Here is an 8,221-nt window from a genome sequence, read left to right on the forward strand (position 1 = left end):
TTATTAGTTGCTGACCCCACATCTTTGAGTGGATTTAAGTATATAGATAATAGACCATATATACCAGAAAACTATGTATTTAAAAGAATGGAAGATAATCTATTGATTGGGGCTAATGGTGATGTATTTAGAGTTACAGGAAAGGATGATGTTATAAAAAATGAATGAAATTGCATACGAACTTCATAAACCTGCAAGAAAGAATTTCATAAGAAGGTCTTTCAAAGTATTAGGTATAAATGAAACCGTACAAATAGATTTAATTGATATGCAAAACTATGCTAGAGAAAATTCTGGCAATAAATATATTTTAACTTTAATAGATACATTTTCTAAAAAAGCTTATGCTGCTCCACTAAAGAATAAGACAGGGTTAGTGGTTACAGAAGCCATTAAAACCATTCTACCAAAGGGGGTTAAAAACATTCAATCTGACAATGGAAAAGAATTTTTTAATCAATATTTTAACAAACTAATGAAAAAATTAAATATTAATCACTATCACACATTTTCTACAACTAAGGCTGCAATTGTGGAGAGGTTTCAGAGAACTTTAAAGAATTGGTTATATAGGGAATTTAGTGCTCAGGGGAGTTATAAATGGTTGGATTTACTTCCAAAGTTAATTCGAAAATATAATAATAAGGTGCATAGATCTATAGGAATGAAGCCTAACCAAGTGAATGTTAAGAATAGTAAATATGTGCATGAGAGGTTGACTTCTAAAGTAGAGCAAGTTAAAAAGCCAAGATATAAGGTAGGTGATAGCGTAAGGATTTCCAAGTATAAACATGTTTTTAGTAAAGGTTATACTCCAAATTGGACAGGGGAACTATTTACAATAGCAGAAGTTAAGAATACAAAGCCTGTGACTTAGATCTTGAAAGATGAAAATGGCAATATAATCAGGGGAGGCTTCTATACAGAGGAGTTGTTAAAGACAAAGTATAAGGACATGTATTTGGTAGAGAAGATAATTAGGAGAAAGGGTGATTCGTTGTATGTCAAATGGCTTGGGTTCCCAAGTAGCCAGAACTCATGGATTTCCACTAAGGATGTCCAAGGGAGCGCGCCCGAGTTCGCGTGCCGAGAGCCGGGTCTTTAAAAAAGTGGCCAAAAAAATGAGCCATATTCCAGACGTGTTTTTCAGTATTAAAAAAGTAGAAAATTTATATAGGGGTGTATAGGTCGAGAGCTGGATCTTTAAAAAAGTGGCCAAAAATAGCTCTTCCATTTTTTTCTCATTTTTCCCCTATAAAAAGTGCCCTAAAAGTGCCTCTAAAACGCCGAAAGTGAGGTCATATTCTGGTATTATATCTACTATCCAACATCTCCCACTGGATGCCTTGATGAACAACGAGAGCTCGAGCTACAGTGCAATGGTCACAATTAATACTTAAAATATTTTTGATGCTACAGTATACCTAATATGATTCTGTTAATCTGTTTAGGCCTCAAGTAGTTGAATTGTTTTTCTGGTAGTTGGAGAGGATACTAGTATTTGAATATAGATTATTTAATTGCCATTAGATTAGTAGGCTACTGTTATAATTGATTGTTATATAATTAATTAATCTTTTCTCTATAACTATTAAAAACTTGTTTAAATAAGTTAAAGAATATAAAAAAATTAATTATAATAATTATTATATATGTTAAGCAGGTGTTCCCCACTGTATCTAGTATCACAACATCATCTGACTACATTCTTTATTGATCCAAATTTTTACAATATTTGTCTTATATTCTGCTGCCATAACATTTATGTACTTTTAAATAAATCAATTTGTTAAAATCGTTTTAGAATGTTTTATACTTAAACCCAACGAATGCCCAACGAAGGCCCAACGATTCTTTCCTTTGTAGGGCCAACGAATACCAGTTTCCGTTGGGCCAACGTTGGCAAATCGTTAAAATTTCTGCCAACCATTTCCCAACCGTGCCGACTATTTCCCAACGTTGGGCCGACGATGTGTGCTACTTGGGCCTTGACATGAGGGATGTCAGTTAGTTGTCTCAGCCTTATCAGTTACATCAAGTTGTCAATATAATCTCTCTACGGAATGTTAGGTGTAGCGTGCATCGATTTACAAATTCCTTTCCCAGCTGATGTGAGCTAGGCGATGACCGGTAGGGCTGACTTCCAAGAAACATCGTTAACCTATAAGCCACACACTCTATCGGTAATCAGCCAATGAGAAGGGCTAATGAAGAAGATGGAGGGGTCAAGAGTCTCGGAGCTGGAGGACCTGGAGAGGAGAATCGAGATCACCACGGGCCACCGGAGAAAGAAGATCAGGAGTTTGGGAGTGCGTGTATCGGTGTGTGTGCTTCTGGGACAATAAACAGTATGTAAAAAGAATTAAATATATAACTAAAGTAACTAATTCTTTTATATTTTCATTTGATTTTCTTTTCTTGTAATTTAACGTTGTAAATTAATTTATCTTATTATTGTTGATTTTTGCCTTTTCAAAGTTTTCTTTTGCTGTTGTTACACTTTGTAACTTTTGTTGTTTTCCTAAATTTAAATTTTGTTCATTACACGTTGAGTAACACCCTTAAGCAGTCTTATGTCTCATTAACCTAACACCTCTTCACTAAGCTAAGCGAGTGTATCATTTTAGGAAACTTAAACTTAAAGTGAGGCATGGGACTCGCAATATATAGATAAACGATTGCATGTATCGAAATATGTATCGATTCATGCTTCGTAACCATTTTAACCTACAGTCTACAGTCTCTTCCCATAGCATTTTAGCATTGCACCCAGATAGCAAGGACCCTTGATTCAAGGTAAACTTTTCCCTACAATTTGCATTCACAATTCAAGGTTGCAAATATTAGGAACATTGTGGCTGGATTCAAGGACAACAAAATACTGCCCTTTTTGAGTTCATAGATTCCGCCCTGAAACAGAGTCAACAAAACAACAGCGCGAATTCCCATGATGCAGTTCGACCAAGCGCCAGCCAGACGCCAGGATCCACCCCTAAACAATCCTAACCCTAACCTCTTTGTCTTTGTCTTTGTGTGTCTTGTCAGTTTGTCTTTTTGCGACGTTTGTTTCTCGCGTTATTACTATATCAGAGTTTTTAGACATAAAGTATTCATATTGAAGTTAGTTTTTGTCAATTTTCAATTTCTTTGTTCATAGTTAATTCCATAGTGTTCGATTTTAGAAGACTAACTGCAACAAAAGTGCTTGTGAGCCAACAAAACATAAAGGTGAGTCAGCTAATCTTTTCATTGTATTCATAATATTTTTTCCATTCTTATGATAAGATATGTGTGTTAGAATGCTAATCATACTGACATTAGAACCTCAAGTTACAAATGCTCTGAAAATTATCTTACAACAATAAACTGCCAAATTTGGACTAGGATCCAGAATAATTCTAGGCCTGTGCTTGCCCTAGGCCTCATGACTGGTGAATTGTTTTATAGTTGGCCTAGAAAGTATTGTGATCCGTTGGAATATTGTATCTGGAATTGTTCAATACCTAGTTACTTATTTTTGCCAAATCCGGTGGGCTACAATATTGTGAACACACAAGCCAATATGTAACTTAATGATGCAGTTTTTTATCAGCGTAGATTGTCTTAAGTTATCATAGGCCGAAGTTATGAAGTTTCATTTAAGAATGAAGAAATGATTTTCGATGGATTGGATAAATAGACCTAGGCCTATAGAAAAATATTTTAATTTAGCTTAGGCCTATGTCTTAAGTTATAGACTTGGTACTGTAGCCTAGGTCTAAGGGCTTATCCTAGTCCTATGTCCTGATGCTAGGGTTTTTCGGCAAACATTTAGATGGGTTAAGATTAGCATCTCTCAAAGATTTTAAGTTTTGTACGCCATACCCATTGATTAAACTAAGTAAAGGTAGGCTACCGTAATGAACTAATTTAAAACAACCTTCTACAAAATGTCACTTGACTGGAGACCTGCCATTTTGGTTTTATGTAGCTGTTAACTTTAAATCATATCCTGGTAACTTGTGCCTATTTAAGTTACTAAAGATGTATATTGCCCATGCTGTAAGTTGTAAAGTTATTGTAACAAGGTTACCTAGGCTGCTGTGTTATTTTTCAAATTAACTAATTAGCTTCAGCGAACACAGATTTAAAACAAGTGGCTTGCCGTTTGAACAAACGTTACAAGATGAGTTGCCATCTTGCTTTGCATCGAAATTTGCAGAATTTAGAACTGTAATTTAGACATTATTATGAATAACTTGGTCTGTGTGCTGCAATTTAACTTACGGTACCGGTATTAACAATTTTGGAAAAATTCTGAAATTTTCTGCTTTAAATAAACCTTACCATTTGTAGGCCTATAGTTTTTAAATTTTATTGATGATTTGTAATTTAAAATAAAAAATATTAATAGCCTAAATCATAACTTAATATTATTAAAACCTTAGAGTAAGAAAGTTAGTAGGTTAAACTTACTAAAACTTTCGTTTGTTGGTCAAACAAAAATTCACTTGGAAGAAAGTTGTTTAAAAAAAAATTAATGCCAGACTTATGGTTTAGGCCTACTTCTTTTTCCATCTTGCTTAATTTAGCCAGAATTTCAGGTTGAACAGAGAGGCAAGACCATTGAACGAGTCTAAACTAAATTTTTTGTACTTGATTCATTTGGTAAATCCCACTGTACACCCCTGAAAACACACACTGACCAATTATGTCTATTCTGTACTTTACTACAGAAGTGAGATTGTCAAAGCTAGTTTGTTAAATACAAATACATGGCATATTCTCTCTAAAAGCTGATTGTTTTGTATTTTTCTTCCAATACTAGCTGTAACCCGCGGGCTTTGCCCCGTTTAACTTTCAAGATGATCTCGTTCGCATGGCTCAATCACGTCCTGGTTGAAGTTTGTTCGCTACGCTCACTCACCTTTAGATTGGAGCTCGTTCACTACGCTCACTCACCTTTTGGTTGCAAATTAGCTGTTGTCATAAATGTAAAAGAAATAATAGTGCTGCACCCTGTTGGTAATCCTTGTAACTTTAATGCTATTAAACATCATAGAACAGAACCAACTTGTTTAATTGAAACAGCTGTTAAGATTCATTAATTCCATTTCTCATAAGGTTAACATGGGAAACTCCAGAGCCACTGGGGCGGAGCCCAGAGGTCGGAGGGTAAAATCCTTTCTTAGTGATCGTCTACTACCCAAAAGGATGATGCCTGCCAAGATTCAGGTTCCTAGGTCTTATGGTTTCTGAGATTTCGTGATGAGTGAGTGAATGAATGAGTCAGTGGTATTTGAGCTTTATATAGATTTGCATAACAAATTCTTTTGTTATTGTTATCTATTATGAGGCGTTATCTATTAAAAAAACTGCATCCGTGCATGGCTGTGACAAGCCAAATTCTGGGCCAGTACCTAAAAGGTTTGTAGAGCATATTAGTTATAGAACTGTTTATTTCATAAGGTTTACTTTTGTTGTTACAGTAGAACCTCGATAGTTCGACACTCCCTGTAGTTCGACACAGGCCGTGATGACAAGACATGGCATCAGTGGCCGATGACGGGTTCACCAAGGTTAAAAACTAGAGCATTCTTAGTGTTTTCGTGCATGGAAAAACTCAATAGGTAGCCTACTTAAAATATCCCATTACCTTACATTTTTTCTAAGATCCAAAGTGTAAAAAGCATGTGACGTAAATTATGAGGGGCGAATAAGATTGTATTTACTGAGCAGCCTACCCCTAGTACCAGCCACGCTAAAATTTCTTCCCCGGGGTGCTGAGAAGGATTCACGGTTTTGACTGATTAATTATTTTAATTTAATCTAAGGTTCAGAGCTCTAGAAGCGCTCAAAAGATCCTGCAGACGCCCAGGAGGAGAGCAATATCATCCTCGCCTTTGTTAAAATGTTATTGCAAATTTTGCCTAACTTTTAGAATAACTGTAGGACAGACGAGTACTCTACCCTGGCCAATTCGATAAAACTACCTACTCGTTTAAACTGTTGCAACAACGGGTTTTAGAATTCTAATAACAAGTCTTGGGTTTGTTAATTTGGTTTATTAGTATAAGGAACATACAAGGGTGGTTTTTCAAGTAAGAGCCAGTTTCTGCGTATAAATCCATAATTCGCTTAAGTACGCTGCAGCAAGGCTCCTCGCCACTTGCTGGTATCATTTGTGAACAGAATGACACAATTTGCAGCTCTGTAGCTGACATGTACCTACATTTCGCTGTGTGTTTCAACAATTTTTTAGACTTTTTGTCCCCGTACGCTAGGCTGGAGCCCGGGATTGTTTTTCACATTACTTCAGGCTAGACCTAGGGGTTACGGCATTATCACTTAGTTAAAATCCATTGGTGATTTGGCGGGATTTGAACCCTGGACCCCAGGAACCGGAATGACCGCGCTCTAACCACTAGACCTGCTCGCTCCCCAATTTTTTAGACTATTGATAATGTCAATGATAATCAGGGCCGGAGAGAGCCATCATGGGCCCCTGGGCTCAGCGATCCCGGGCCCCCTATTTACTTGATTTAGTGTCCAGCCGTCTCCGTGCCGTTTTGTCACACAAATAACTATATTAATAAATGTTTGCTCACAGTTTCAGCTTTAATCACAGTCAAAACAATTCAAGTAAAAAATTACTTAGTGAACTGGAAAACCATGCTGAAATTTTTAACTCAAGCAGATTACATGTACAGAAAAAATTTAAAAAAAATTAGATAAAACATACTCCCTTAGTTGATACTTTATGATTTTTTTTGTTGCAGGAAAAGAGGAGTTATTGGTGCACAGAATAGGAACATCAGGCTGAGGTTATGCGACAGTAAATAATGTATAAGTAAAATGTCACTTAATTTAACTCATGTTCTAATTTTCAAGTTTGTTTTATACTTTATATTTTCATAAAATAAATTTACTATAACCAATGTCACTTGCTACATTTTATTTATACCCCCACAAATAGTGATATTTTGGCTATGTTTGAAGAACTGTTTTGAACTTTTAAACTTTTTGTTGATCACTGAGATGTCTTTTCTAAAGCAGGGTCTGGTGTAATTTGATGAGGCCTTATTAAAAATTAAATGCTCTCACCCTTCACTCACAAGCTTGGCAGAATAGGCTTATTATTTTTAACCTAACTCAGTTATCCTATACAACATTTAAATAAAGTGTTATAGCATCATTTATAGGTTTCTAGCTGCCCCTCCCCTTGGGCTTCACAACAGAATTGAAAAATTTTCTTTGCTACAAAAAGTTGTTTTGCATTGGTTTTGCTTAGAATTTTCCTAACAGCGGTTTGGTAGCTAATACAATTAAACGAAAGTTCTGTCAAAAGAAAAATATGTTAACATTGTAATTTTAAAGCCAGTGAGCCAGAGCCCTGATGGAATCTCTCAAAGCTACTTCTTGTACATATTAAGTGAAACCTATTATGGAGGTTAAGTGAAACCTCCATGCCACCAAGTTCTGAGTACATATGCATGGTAGTTTTTGAGGAATAGTGATCAATGAGTGAGTGAGTGGTAACTGTATTATAATATAGATTATAAGGTCAAATTATGTATCCACCCAAAGTTTTCTGCGTGGATTAAAGCTTAAGGTAATGTACCTTGCGTTTAATATTTTAAGGCTTAACTTACTGCCATAAAGCAACCAATATTTTGATGTCCTAATAGATAGCTGTCCCCGCGCTTAGTAGGCATCATTAAAGTTCTTGAGTTCACAAAGACAAAACAGCTAGGCTATCCACTAGGACATTAAAATATTGGACTACTTTAAGACCGTAAGAATGCCGTAAGTCAAGTAAAATTCCTTGTCAGTCAATCACTTGTTACTGTATGTACTGAGTTGATCATGATTATGCTTTTATTTAACCCGAATTCAACAATATATTTTGATTTCAGCCAAAAATCTTTACCTTGAATTAACCTTAAATTTTCAGGTTATGAGTCCTGAATTGACCATGATTTGACCTTAATTTAAACATACTTATACCTTAATTCAACCTCAATTCAGCCTTGATTATGCATTACTGCCAGAAACGTTTGCCTTGAATCAACCTAAAATTTTCAAGGTTGATTCAGGTTTCACAAGTGTTCAGTAGGACCCTTGAATTAGCCCTGAATTAGGCTTGATGGCTTGATATTTTAAGATTAATTCAGGCTTGCATCTTTGAAAGTTTAACCTTGATTTAATACTGAATCAGGAAAAAAATTGCTATCTGGGCAGA

At 35.6% G+C, this 8,221-nt stretch overlaps 1 long non-coding RNA gene across 1 annotated transcript; it reads left to right on the forward strand.

Annotated features, from left to right (window-relative positions):
* The first annotated feature begins 3,005 nt into the window (after positions 1-3,005).
* Positions 3,006-7,190, forward strand: LOC128982523 (uncharacterized). The gene is made up of 3 exons (XR_008489682.1): positions 3,006-3,228; positions 5,469-5,609; positions 6,759-7,190. It is a non-coding gene; the product is annotated as an uncharacterized LOC128982523 (long non-coding RNA).
* Positions 7,191-8,221: the final 1,031 nt, after the last annotated feature.

Source organism: Macrosteles quadrilineatus, unplaced genomic scaffold, assembly GCF_028750875.1.
Source record: "Macrosteles quadrilineatus isolate MER2022 unplaced genomic scaffold, UCM_ALF_1.0 Scaffold_1__1_contigs__length_201487025, whole genome shotgun sequence".
Lineage (NCBI taxonomy): Eukaryota > Metazoa > Arthropoda > Insecta > Hemiptera > Cicadellidae > Macrosteles > Macrosteles quadrilineatus.